Source organism: Oncorhynchus masou, unplaced genomic scaffold (genome assembly GCF_036934945.1).
Source record: "Oncorhynchus masou masou isolate Uvic2021 unplaced genomic scaffold, UVic_Omas_1.1 unplaced_scaffold_2212, whole genome shotgun sequence".
In the NCBI taxonomy this organism is placed as follows: domain Eukaryota; kingdom Metazoa; phylum Chordata; class Actinopteri; order Salmoniformes; family Salmonidae; genus Oncorhynchus; species Oncorhynchus masou.
Genome location: NW_027008687.1, coordinates 60,001 through 73,814, shown reverse-complemented (window position 1 = coordinate 73,814; position 13,814 = coordinate 60,001). Strand labels below are relative to the sequence as shown.

The 13,814-nt window shown below is 50.0% G+C and overlaps 1 pseudogene; it reads left to right on the top strand.

Annotated features, from left to right (window-relative positions):
• Positions 1 to 286: 286 nt before the first annotated feature.
• Positions 287 to 13,814, top strand: part of LOC135533095 (tumor necrosis factor alpha-induced protein 8-like protein 3) — a 61,623-nt pseudogene continuing 48,095 nt past the window's right edge.

Sequence of the window (13,814 nt, the reverse complement as noted above, 5' to 3'; positions counted from 1 at the left end):
GGGGGAGAGGAGGGAAGAAGGGCAGGGGAAGGAGGAAGCGGGGAGGAGGGAAGGGGAAGAAGTGGAGGGGGAGGGAATTGGGAGGGAAGGGGAGGAGCGAAGGGGAAGGGGGAGAAAGAGGGAAGGCAGGGGATTGAGCTGGTGGTGAAAAAACTAGCTACTGCTGCTACTGGCTTCAGTTTCTCCTCTCCCACAGTGAAACGCACACATAACTTAATGATCAGAGAGAGAGAGAGAGAGAGAGAGAGAGAGAGAGAGAGACCACATGTAGAGAGAGGGGGTTAGCGCTTGCAGAGAGGGAGTGAGCACAGGAGGAGAGAAAGGGAGTGTGACAGAAAATAAAGATAGATATTGAGAGCGCTGAGGAAGAGTGACAGAGTGACAGCCCAGAGAAAACGAGAGGGAGGGAAGGAAAGAGAGGGAGAGAGGGAGGGAAGGACTGACCAGAATGACGGAGGGAGGAGGGACAGGAGGAGGAAAGAAGAGGAGAGGAAGAGAGATATTGAAAGAGGCAGCACAGTTAGCGAGTGAGGGAGGGAGCCAGGGAGAAGAGAGAAAGAAAGAGGGAGAAAGAGGGAGCAAAAAAATAAAGAGCAAAAGAGGTACAGCTCAGCAAATCAGGGCTTTCAGCCAGCACAGCTATTCCCTACTCAGCTGTTGTGTTCCAGCCAGAGAGGAGAGTTTCACTGCCTCTGAAAAGCGCGATAGAGCAACAAAAAAACGAGAGAAGAGAGGGGAAAAAGCTAACTCGCTGTGGAAGAGTGGGAGAGAGAAAGAGAGAAAGAGAGAGAGAGAGAGAGACAGAATAAGAGGTTCTCTGTCCAGAGTTTAGGAGGAGAAAATGGATTCCGACTCGGGGGAGCAGAGTGAGGGGGATCTCTCTCCAGGTAAGATTGCTTGCTAATGTATGTGTGTGTGTGTGTGTGTGTGTGTGTGTGTGTGTGTGTGTGTGTGTGTGTGTGTGTGTGTGTGTGTGTGTGTGTGTGTGTGTGTGTGTGTGTGTGCTTGTGTGTGTGTGTGTGCTTGTGTATGTGGCTACGTGTATATGTGTGTATACGTGTTTGTTTGTGTGTGTCTATTCAAACTTGTAGTAGGTGGAGGTTTCCATTAATGGTTGAAAGGTTAGGATTGGACTGTGATCTTTCCTGTGTTAATTTATCTCTCGTCTGTACATGCGGAGTTGCAGCCTGCCTTCCGCTCTGTGTGTGTCTGTAAGCCGGCTCAGTGTGTCTGTGTGTGTGTGTCTGTAAGCCGGCTCAGTGTGTGAGCCGTGGCCATGATTAGCGGGCCAGGCAAGCTGAGACACGTGTGTGTGTGTACGTGTGTCTGTGTGTGTGTGTCTGTGTACGTGTGTGTGTGTGCCTGTCAGTGAGTGTGTGCTTACGTACATACGTGCCTGTGTGTGCATGATTGTGTGTGTGTCAAGCTATTAGATTTGATAATAATCAACACATCTACTAGGGGCCTCCTCTGTACTCTCCTCCCCTCAAGTCATCCTCTCAGAGGATACATCAATATTTAACTGACAGGTTCTGTCTGACTACATGGACAGAGTGTGGCTCTCGTCTTACGTTCCAATACAGAGATAAATATTTACACATAATGTGCGTCCCAAATGGAACCCTATTCCCTATATAGCACACTACTTTTGACCACAGCTCTATAGGCCTTGGTCAAAGTGGTGCACTAAAATGGGAACATGGTGTCCTTTGGAACGCACTCTTACAGATGTAGGATCTTTATTAAATCCATCTAAAGTTTGTCATTTCCACTTTAACATTTCAGACTTTATTTGCTCTAACAAAAAACCTACACAGAAATGACATGAATTATAACCCACATAGTAATTCACACTTCCTGTTACTGCAGGATTATTTTCCTGGTGTATCAAACTGGCCCAAATGAAGTTCCTCCATCTGTATTGTGTGTCTTTGAAAGTTGTATGGTTGTAAAGTCCAGAGGCCAGACTTGACTGTGGCAGTGAAAGAAACAGTTAGTGCTCCTGGATGTATGTTTCCTTATGGCTTTTATAAAGTAGCTGTGATCCTACAGAGAATTCCACTCAGGCAATACAACTGTCTTCACACACACACACACACACACACACACACACACACACACACACACACACACACACACACACACACACACACACACACACACACACACAGACACACAGACGCGCGCACGCACGACCTATCATTAATCCAGCCAGGTTACTTGTGATACAGTATTCGACCTCCATCCATGTCTGAGGATATCGGGAGATGATGTGAAACCGGCCAATAGGGGCAACAGTGAGTGTTTTGCTATGAGGGACGGGGATGGCGGATGGGCGTAAGCTTCTGCCACTGATTCCAAGAGTTCCAATCCAGAGAAAGAACATTTTCTTTTAATGTATTTTTTTAAGCCTATCCCAAACCTTAACCCTAACCTCAGAGTTAATGCCTAACCTTGAGAAAATGTGGAGTAAATGTCTGACCTTAACCCTAACCTAAACCATTCAGAGTTAACACCTAACCTTGAGAAAATGTGGAGTTAATGTCTGACCTTAACCATAACCTTAAACATTCTGAGGTTATGCCTAAACTTAACCTTGAACACTTAGAAATTTGACGTTTGAGAAACTTGGATGGACGTCTAATTGTGACATGAGATTGTAAGAGCAGATAGCATTAATTATAGGAATACATTCAGAAGGCCTGTTGTCATAGTAATGTTGGCACATGCTGTAATATACAACATCAGGTGTCCTCAGTATAGCTCCCCATGTCTGAAAGTCCCCTGTTCTTTACCATATCTCTAATGTCGTGGTTTATCTTCAGTCACAGGACCCCTAACCCCTCTGAGCCCTGTGTGAAGGGCCGTGTTTACGTTTGGTCTGGTTTTTAAAATGGTTTGGGGAGACAGAGGCTTACTGTGCTGGAGGCATTAGGATATCCTTAAAGCCTACAGCATTCTCACTCTCCTGATCTCTCACTGACTCTCTCTCTCCTCTCTGCTGTGATGGCACACTTTCTCTCACTCTCCCCACATCTCACTGACTCTCCTCTCTCCTACCCTCTCCTGCCCTCTCCTACCCTCTCCTGCCCTCTCCTACCCTCTCCTACCCTCTCCTACCCTTCTCCCCTCTCCTCCTCTCTCCTCCCCTTCTCCCCTCTCCTCCCCCTCTCCTCCCCTCTCTCACTGACTCTCCTCTCTTTCTTTAGTCACTCTTTCTCTCACTCTCCCCACATCTCTCTTTCCTTCCTTCCTTCCTTCCTTCCTTCCTTCCTTCCTTCCTTTCATTATTTTGTGACTCTCTCTACCACCCCTATCTCTCTAACTCACTTTCCCCTTTCTCCTGTCACCTGTCTCTCTCTCTCTTTCTCTCTCGTCCCCCCTCTTCTACCCCTCTCTTTATCTATCTCTCTCGTTCCCCCTCTTCTACCCCTCTCTTTATCTATCTCTCTCGTCCCCCCCTCTTCTACCCCTCTCTTTATCTATGTCTCTCGTCCCCCTCTTCTACCCCTCTCTTTATCTATCTCTCTCGTCCCCCCTCTTCTACCCCTCTCTTTATCTATCTCTCTCACTGGCATTTTAATCTTGCTCAAAGCAGAGGCTAGTGTCTAAAGCTGTGATCCTTCATTCAAATGATTCTCTTTTTAGAGGGAATTATACCTGAACAAAGCTACAATACAAGACTCCTCAAACAACCATAACACTGTCTGTTAATACAGTAGGTAGGAGAGGGCAGGAGAGGGCAGGAGAGGGGAGGAGAGGAGTAGGAGGGGGAGGAGGGGAGGGGAGGGGGGAGGGGGAGGAGGGAGGAGAGGAGGAGGGAGAGGGAGGAGAGGGGGGGGAGGAGAGGGGGGAGAGGAGGAGGGGGAGGAGAGGGGGAGAGGGCAGGAGGGAGAGGGTAGGAGAGGGCAGGAGAGAGGGCAGGAGAGGGTAGGAGAGGGAGGAGAGGGGAGAGGGCAGGAGAGGGAGGGGAGGAGAGGGTAGGAGAGGGGAGAGGGGAGGAGGAGAGGGGAGGAGGGGAGGGGGAGGGGAGGGAGGAGGGGAGGGAGGGAGAGGGGAGGAGAGGGGGAGGAGAGGGGAGGAAGGGGAGGAGGGGAGGAGAGGGAGGACACAGGGGAGGAGAGGGAGGGGAGAGGGGGGAGGGGAGAGGGGAGAGGGGGGAGGAGAGGGGGAGAGGGGAGGAGAGGGGAGGAGAGGGAGGGGGAGGAGGGGGAGGAGGGGAGGGGAGGGGAGGAGAGGGGAGGAGAGGGCAGGAGAGGGCAGGAGAGGGCAGGAGAGGGGAGGAGAGGGAGAGGGCAGGAGAGGGGAGGAGAGGGGGAGAGGGGGAGAGGGGAGGAGAAGGGGAGGAGGAGGGGGGGGGAGGAGAGGGGAGGAGAGGGGAGAAGGGGAGTAGGGGGAGGAGAGGGGAGAAGGGGAGGAGAGGGGAGGAGGGGGAGAGGGGGGAGAAGGGAGGGGAGGGGGGAGGAGAGGGGGAGGAGAGGGTAGGAGAGGGGAGGAGAAGGGGAGGAGAGGGGAGGAGGGGGAGAAGGGAGGAGAGTGGGGAGGAGAGGGGGAGGAGGGGAGGGGAGGGAGAAGGGAGGAGAGTGGAGGAGAGGGGAGGGTAGAAGGGGAGGAGGAGGGGGAGGAGAGGGGAGGAGGAGGGGGAGGAGGGGGAGAAGGGGAGGAGAGGGGAGGAGAGGGCAGGGGAGAGGGGGAGGAGAGGGGAGGGAGGGGGAGGAGGGGAGGGGAGGAGAGGGTAGGAGAGGGGGAGGGGGGGGGGAGAGGAGGGGGAGAAGGGGAGGAGACGGGGAGGAGGGGGAGAAGGGGAGAGGGGGGAGAAGGGGAGGAGAAGGGAGAAGTGGAGGAGAGGGGAGGAGAAGGGAGAAGTGGAGGAGGGGAGAGGGGAGGAGAGGGGGAGAAGGGGAGGAGAGGGGAGGAGAGGGGAGGAGAGGGGAGGAGGAGAGGGGGGAGGAGAGTGGAGAAGGGGAGAGGGGAGAGGGGTAGGGAGGGTAGGAGAGGGCAGGGGGGAGAAGGGGAGGAGAGGGGGAGGAGAGGGGAGGGGGAGGAGAGGGGAGGGGAGGAGGGGGGGAGGAGAAGGGAGAAGTGGAGGGAGGGAGGAGGAGAGGGGAGGGGGGAGGTGATCGGAGAAGGGGAGACAAGGGAGAAGGGGGAGGAGGGGAGAAGGGGAGGAGAGGGGAGAGGGGAGGAGAGGGGGAGAAGGGGAGGAGAGGAGGGAGAGGGGGAGGAGGGGGGGAGGGGGAGGGGGAGAGGGAGGGAGGAGAGGGGGGAGAGGGGAGAAGGGGGAGTTTGGTTATATTTCTCTATCTACTCTCCTGGGCCCTGTGAACTCACTGGAGGGGCCCTTCACACACGTTAGAACACACACACACATACATTGCCAAAATCCAGAAGCTGGAGGGAAAATCTTTCAAACTCAGAAGGAGAGAGAGAGAGAGAGGAAAGAGAGAGAGATGGAGGGAGGCCCTGACTGGGAGACTCAGGAAAAGAGAGGGAGGAGGGAGGCCCTGACTGGAAGAGGGACTCAGGAAAAGAGAGAGATGGAGGAGGCCCTGACTGGAAGAGAGGGAAAAGAGGAGAGATGGGGAGGCCCTGAGGAAGGGGACTCAGGAAAAGAGAGAGAGGGAGGGAGGGACTGGAGAGACTCAGGAAAAGAGAGAGGATGGAGGGAGGCCCTGACTGGAAAAGGGACTCAGGAAAAGGAGAGAGATGGAGGGAGGCCCTGACTGGAAAAGAGACTCAGGAAAAGGGGAGATGGAGGGTGACTGGAAAAGAGGGGAGAAGGGGATGGAGGGAGGCCCTGACTGGAAAGGGACTCAGGAAAAGAGGGGAGATGGAGGGGGCCCTGACTGGAAGAGAAGGGAGGAAAAGAGAGGGGAGGAGAGGGGGAGAAGGGGAGGAAAAGGGAGATGGAGGGAGGCCCTGACTGGAGAGACTCAGGAAAAGAGAGGAGGAAGGGAGAAGATGGAGGAGGCCCTGACTGGAAAAGTTGACTCAGGAAAGGGGAGGAGAAAGGAGAAGGGGCCCTGACTGGTGATCGGAAAAGGGGAGGAGACAAGGGGAGAAGGGGAGGAGACAAGGGAGAAGGGGAGAAGGGGAGGGAGGGCCCTGAGAGGGAAGGAGAGGGGAGGAGAGGGGAGGGAGGCCCTGACTGGAAAAGAGACTCAGGAAAGAAGGAGGAAAAGAGGAGAGATGGAGGGGAGGGGACTGGAAGGGGAAAAGGAGAGGGAGGAGGAGGGAGGCCCTGACTGGAAAAGACAACTCAGGAGGAAGTGATTTTTCCTCTAGTTGCAGTAAAAGAAGGCTCATAAACACCAGTGCACCTCGCAGACATGGCCTTGTGTTATATGGTTGACTCTTATCTACTTATCCTGGGCCCTTTACTGTGAACTCACTGGACTACACACTGATCTTGCTTTTCACACCCGGATGACATCATTGGCTGTGGACTTTGCTCTCTCCGATGGACACACACAGTGTGCATACCTTTCCCATGGCACAGTTTATGTGCATTTACTGCCCTTCATTTCACAGGCCTAGTTATCCCTCTTGCAGCCAAACACTCTTCTCCCAAACCTACAAACACATTCCTGATGGGACACCCTTGAACACTGGACAAACAGTCAAAGTACAAAGTGCCAAAATCCAGAAGCTGGAAAAGTGCTGGAAAATCTTTCAAACTCAGAAGAGCTCTGGACAAAGTGAGACAAAGTGCTCTGGAAAAGTGCTCTAGAGAGATTCTGGAAAGGGTCAGGCCCTGACTGGAAAAGAGACTCAGGAAAAGAGAGAGAGATGGAGGGAGGCCCTGACTGGAAGAGACGACTCAGGAAAAGAGGTCAAAGAGATGGAGTGGAAAGGCCTTGACTGGAAAGTTCTCTAGACGACTCAGGAAAAGAGTCATGAGAGATGGAGGCTGAGGCCCTGACTGGAATCTCCCAGAACGATTCTCAGGAAAAGGTCTCTAGTTCCTGACTTTCAGTGTCTGATGGAGGAAGAGGCCCTGACTGGAAAAGAGACTCAGGAAAAGAGTTCCAGACTACGATGGAGGGAGGCCCTGACTGGAAAAGACTTCACTCAGGAAACAGAAGAATCAGAGATGGAGGGCTCCGGCCCTGACTGGAAATCCAGAGACTCAGGAAAACGAGAGAGTCTGATGGAGGTTGAGACCCTGGCCGTCCAAGTGACTGGAAAAGACGACTCAGGAAGGATCAGAGAGAGATGGAGCCCACTGAGTGCCCTCATTCCTGTGAAAACACTTACTCAGGAAAAGAGCCCGCAGCCCTACGTCATTTCTCTCCTTACCGGACGGGCGCGTGAGTGGAACGGCAATCTGGGAGGCGAAGTGAAACCAGTAGAGGACTTTAAGGAGGAGATGATACGGGTTTTTGACCGGTTTTTGGGGAGGAGGCCCTGACTGGAAGAGACGACTCAGGAAATTGAGAGAGAGAAAAGAGAGAGAGACTGGAGGGAGGCTTTGCTCGCTGGAAGAGACTGACTGGAAAAGAGAGGTTAAATGAGATCCTCTCCCCGGGAGGTTCCTTCCAGTCTGGACTCCTTAATAGCTCTCGCTATTCGCATAGATGGAGTTTGATCCGTGACTGGAAAGGAGACGACTCAGGAAAAGAGAGACCCTCCTCCGCCGGCTCGGATGAGCCTGGAGGGAGGCCCTGACTGGAAAAAGAGACTCAGGAAAAGAGAGTCCAGTAAAAGCCAGAGCTCAAAAGAGAGAGATGGAGGGAGGCCCTGACTGGAAAAGGTCCATCTCCGACTCAGTGAAACTCTGGGGCGGAGGGGCTGTTTTAGAGAGACCTGGAAATGACATTCCTCTCAGACAGTTAGGGAGCCCAGGCCTGGAGGGTAGGCCCTGACTGGAAAACTGTCTCTGGTAATCAGGAAACCATTTCTTTTCTAGTTCAGTTGTTTTGGGTCATCCCTGGAAAGTGCACCATAACCCTTCTATTAATTGGTCTAGAGGAATGGAGGGTTTAGGCCCTGACTGGAAAAGCCTTGACTCAGGAAAAGAGGAGAGATCTGCGCACGGTGTTCAAAAGAGAGAGAGATGGAGGACTGAGGCTCCTTCCGACTGGAAAAGACGACTCAGGAAAGAGAGAGATTTGATGGAGGGAGGCCCTGACTGGAAAAGACGACCCTCAGGAAAAGAGAGAGAGACAAAAGAGAGAGATGGAGGGGAGGCCCTGACTGGAAAAGAGACTCAGGAAAGAGAGAGAGGAAAAGAGGGCGGGTTTTTTGTTCAGGGCAGAGAGCCTGGTTCTTCCCAAATTTCGGGGAAGAGAGAGAGGAAAAGAGATGGAGGGAGGCCCTGACTGGAAAAGACAACTCAGGAGAAAGTGATTTTTCCTCTAGTTGCAGTAAAAGAAGAGTTTAGCTGTCTTTATAAGGCTGACACCAGTGCACCTCGCAGCAGGGCCTTAAGATGGATGTGTCTCTGCATTCCATGGTCTGACTACGTTAGAATCCCCCACCTTATTCAGTTTAAAGAGGCAGACCCTTTACTGAAACATGGAATTAGTCTTCACTTTGAGGTCACAGGAAACACATCACTGATCTTGCTTTTCACACCCGGATGACATCATTGGCTGTGGACTTTGCCCTAGAGCCGGGCTGTCCGATGGAACCGGACTTTTCCGTGAGTGTGCGTGTCTGTGTGTGTTTGTGTGTGCGTGTGGCTGTGTGTGTCGCTGTGCATTTGAGTGTGTGTGAGTTTATGTGCATGTGTGTGTGTGTGTATGTGCGTGTGTGTGTGAACCACAGTCATTTCCTCCAGGCCTAGTATAGTTGGTTAGTCAGTGGCAGCCAGACTGGCCCAGGGATTCTCCTGAGGGCGTTTGTCCGGGTTGACTGTCTGGGGAATTGAGAGGCAGGTAAAACAAGACTATAGCAGCAGTCCCAAACCAACACTGGAGAAGACCTGATTCCTGATGGGACTGATGGACTGCCTTCATCAGCAAAGACAGTTATTCTTACGACTGATCTAGGATTCAAAGACAGCTGCTCTAGTCAAAGTGCTCTGGACAAAGTGCTCTGGACAAAGTTTTGCCGTTTGATTGTTCCGTCAGTCTCTCGTCCGGCTTTCATCCCCAGTCTAACGTGCTCTGGACAAAGTGCTCTGGTCAAAGTGCTCTTTTCAAACCCTGCGTCTTGGTCAGAACAGCTCCCCTGGACAAAGTGCTCTGGACAAAGTGCTCTACCAGCCAAAGTGCCGAGTCCTGGCTCAAAGTCCAGGTCAAAGTTCAGGTCTGGAGGGCAAAGTGGTCCTAGATATTGTTGCGGTCAGAAGTTCTCCACTCAGAACCTTCCCTGACAGCTTCAAAGTTGGCTTCATGGTCAAAGTATTCTGGTCAAAGTACTCTGGTCAAATCTGGTCAAATGTCTCCTGTGTTAAGCCCGTTCTTCGGTCAAATCCTTGTCTCTACAGGTTCAAATTTTGGACATGCGCCCTGGTGGTCATCAGTACCTAGGGTTGGGAAAGTGGTCTGGGAATTGGGAGGAGTTGGGTTCCCTCTCGGTCTGGAGTTCGCTGATCGATGATTTCCTCCGTTGCCGCCAGGTTTCTCTGGTCAAAGGCGCTCGGTGAGTGGGGGGGTACTGGTCTTGTTATGTCTGTTCCTGTCCTTTCTCTTCAGTCTCTCTGCTGGTCAAAGTTACCTTCTGGTCTCTCATTCTTCAGCTGTTCTACATCTCCCTAAAGCTCATTCACTCTTTCCCACCTGTTCTCTCTTCCCCCTCTGATTAGGTCTCTATTTCTCTCTCTGTTCCTGCTACTTTCAGTGTCTGATTCTTGTTTGGTCAAAGTGCTGTGGTCCCGTTTGCTCCACCTTGTCAAAGGTCTTTGGTCAAAGTATCTGGTTCTTTTTGTTCTCTAGTCAAGAGGATTTATGCTTCTGTTTTTCATTAAGAACTCTGTTCTGTTAAAGTACTTTTGGTCTTCACTCAAGTACATAACATCTCTAGTCAAAGTACTCTGGTCAAAGTTCTCTAGTCAAAGTACTCTGGTCAAAGTTCTCTGGTCAAAGTACTCTGGTCAAAAGTAGTACACTATGAAGGGAATAGTGTGCCATTTGGGGGCAAAAACCGTGATCACTACAGTATATTACTAAATCATCACTCACACAGTATGACTATACAACTATATTACTGACTATTGTTTTGTTATTAGCCTTTAAATCATTAACCCTTATTGGAGCAGTTGTTAGCAACTGGGGAAACCCAGGATGGAGACCCGCAAAGGGCGTTGCACTGTCACTGTTTGTTAAAATCACTACAGTAATGTGTACCATTGGATCTGGAACTCTCCTGTCTCTTCTCTTAGATCCACCATGTGGTTAACATACACATCAGAGGAACTCAACAGACCCTGACAGGCCCAAGGCTCTGTGTGTGTGTGTGTGTGTGTGTGTGTGTGTGTGTGTGTGTGTGTGTGTGTGTGTGTGTGTGTGTGTGTGTGTGTGTGTGTGTGTGTGTGTGTGTGTGTGTGTGTGTGTGTGTGTGTGCGTCCTTCATAGAGCTCATGGTCAGGGATGGTGCCAGTCTCTCCTGAGGCTTTGACTAGCTGTGCATCTACAACCCACTCTGATGGACTTAAAGACACACACGCCCATGGAAAGAGAGGGAGAAAGAGAGAGAGAAACATAGAGAGCGAGATAGAGAGAGGGAGAAAGAGAGAGAGAAACATAGAGAGCGAGAGAAACATAGAGAGCGAGATAGAGAGAGGGAGAAAGAGAGAGTGAGATAGAGTGAGAGAAAGAGAGAGAAACATAGAGAGTGTGATAGAGAGAAAGAGAGAGAGAAACATAGAGGGCGAGATAGAGAGTGAGATAGAGAGAGAGAAAGAGAGAGAGAAACATAGCGAGTGAGATAGAGAGAGAAAAATATAGAGAGTGAGATAGAGAGACATAGAGAGTGAGAGAGAGAGACACACACATATAATAGTAGATTCAGCTCATTTTGGAAATGTTCAGGCCTCCCAAAAAAGTAATCAAATGCACATTGACACGAACAAATGTTTTAGTTTCACAAAAAGCCGTTGAACTCACTGGGCCTTTTAGACCAGGATGTGTCTGAGACAGTGTGAATTACTGGCTTTAGATTTACTCAGCTCGTCTCTTTTACCTCAGCTCTCTGAATTAACTAGTAAACAAACAAATGGGCCAAGGTTATGGGGAAGAGTTGGCAGAGAGAGAGAGAGAGAGAGAAAGAAAGAGAGAGAGAGAGAGAGAGAGAGAGACCCAACCAAGTCATGAGAGAACAAAAATATATTTACTTGAGTCATTGGAAGGAATTAACCAAAACCCTGAGCAAACTGGAATGCTTTCTGGCCCTAAACAGAGAGCACAGTGGCATAATACCTGACTTTGACTACGTACAGACTCATTGACCATATGCTTTCTTTTGGGATAAGCCACGATACGCAGACCTGGCTCTCTATGTGCCCACTGCCCACAAAGTGAGGTGGAAACTGAGCTGCACTTCATAACCTCCTGCCAAATGTATGACCATATTAGAGACACATATTTCCCTCAGATTAAACAAGCCCACAAAGAATTCAAAAGCAAATCAAATGTTGATAAACTCCCATATCTACATGGTGAAATACCACAGTGTGCCATAACAGCAGCAGGATTTGTGACCATTGTTACAACACTGTACAAAGCCAATAATATTACATTTGAAATGTCTCTATTCTTTTGAAACTTTGTTTAATGTTTACTTTATTCATGATCGTTTACTTCATTACGGTGTGCTGTCTATTTCACTTGCAATGTTCCCCATTCCAATAAAGCCCTTTGAATTTAATTCAATTGAGAGAGAGAGAGAGAGAGAGAGAGAGAGAGAGAGAGAGAGAGAGAGAGAAGAGGAAGAGAAGAGAGAGAGAAGCACGAGAGAGAGAGAGAGAGGAAGCATGAGAGAGAGAGAGAGAGTTGGCCGTGGTGGTGTTTTGGTCATTGAAGCAACTCCATGCTGAGTCTTGGCTGAGGGGAAGACTAGAGACTCAGGGACCGGAAAACCTCTTTCTTTCATTCTCTCACTTTCCATCTTTCACTCTCTCAACATCTCCTTTCACCCTCCTTCCACCATTTCTCTTTCTCGTCTTCTATGAATCTGAAGGAGAGAAGAGCTCACCTGCTGGGGCACCTAGAATGCAGAGAGATGAGAAAAAGTAGAGAAAAAGTAGAGAAAAAGTAGAGAAAGAAAGAAAGAAAGAGAAAAGGGAAAGAGAGAAATAGAGAGAAATAAAGAGAAATAAAGAGAAAGAGAATTACAGACAGGTTGACCTCAATGACCCCATATAGATTGAAGACAGACCAGACTGCAGGACAGAATACTCACTGCTAAAGAGAGCTGGTTCATTCCTCTGCATACCTCTCTCCCTCCCTCCTTTCACTCTCTCCTTACCGTTCCCTGTCCATTTTTATCACCCTTTCTCTTTCCATCACTGTCTCCATTCCTCTTCTTTCCAACTCTCTCTTGCTCTCTTGTTTTTCACTCTCTCTCTTTCTCCCTTTCCATTAGTTTATCTATCATCTGCCTTTCCATCTCTCTCTCTCTTTTTCAGTATCTCTTATAACTGATTTAAATTCAAATGGGCTTTATTGGCATGGGAAACATGTTTATATTGCCGAAGCAAGTGAAAAAGACAAGAAACAAAAACCTCCCTTTCTATTTCTCTTTCTCTCTCTTTCCCTTTATAGTTATAGAGAGTTCTCTGTGTGTGTTTCAGGCCAGAGAGAGGAGAGGAGAGGAGAGGAGAGGAGAGGAGAGGAGAGGAGAGGAGAGGAGAGGAGAGGAGAGGACTAGCGTTTTAAACTCCTCTTTTTTATTAGGATCCGTCACAGTTTATCATTACACACACACACACACACACACACACACACTAGTCCTACAAAAGCCTTTGAATCTCTCGCCTCCCTGTCTTCTTCTCTCTAGAGAGGACAGAGAAGGTGAGGTTAGACAAGAAAAGTCAGAGAGGGTGAATGTTCAATCCAGAAGTCACAGTTCTCTCCCCCACTTCTCTCCCTTTCTCTCTGACTCTTCCTCTCTTTATCTCTCAGTGCTATGACAAGCTATAACATGCTATTAGGCTCTCTCTCTCTCTCTCCCTCTCCCCCTCTCTCTCTCTCGCTCCCCCCTCTCTCTCTCTACTCTCTCTCTCCCCCTCTCTCTCTCCCCCCTCTCTCTCTCTACTCTCTCTCTCCTTCTCCCTCTCTCTACTCTCTCTCTCCTTCTCCCTCTCTCTTCTCTCTCTCCCCCCCTCTCTCTCTCTCTCTCCCCTCTCTCTCTACTCTCTCTACTCTCTCTCCCCCCTCTCTCTCTCTCCCCCTCTCTCTCTCTACTCTCTCTCTCTCTCTACTCTCTCTCCTTCTCTCTCTCTTTCTCTTCTTTCTCCATTTCTTTGTGACTCAAACTGCCGCTGTGTACTCTCTGTTTAAGGTCAGTCACAGTGGTCAGGTATTCTGCCGCTGTGTACTCTCTGTTTAAGGTCAGTCACAGTGGTCAGGTATTCTGCCGCTGTGTACTCTCTGTTTAAGGTCAGTCACAGTGGTCAGGTATTCTGCCGCTGTGTACTCTCTGTTTAAGGTCAGTCACAGTGGTCAGGTATTCTGCCGCTGTGTACTCTCTGTTTAAGGTCAGTCACAGTGGTCAGGTATTCTGCCACTGTGTACTCTCTGTTTAAGGTCAGTCACAGTGGTCAGGTATTCTGCCACTGTGTACTCTCTGTTTAAGGTCAGTCACAGTGGTCAGGTATTCTGCCGCTGTGTACTCTCTGTTTAAGGTCAGTCACAGTGGTCAGGTATTCT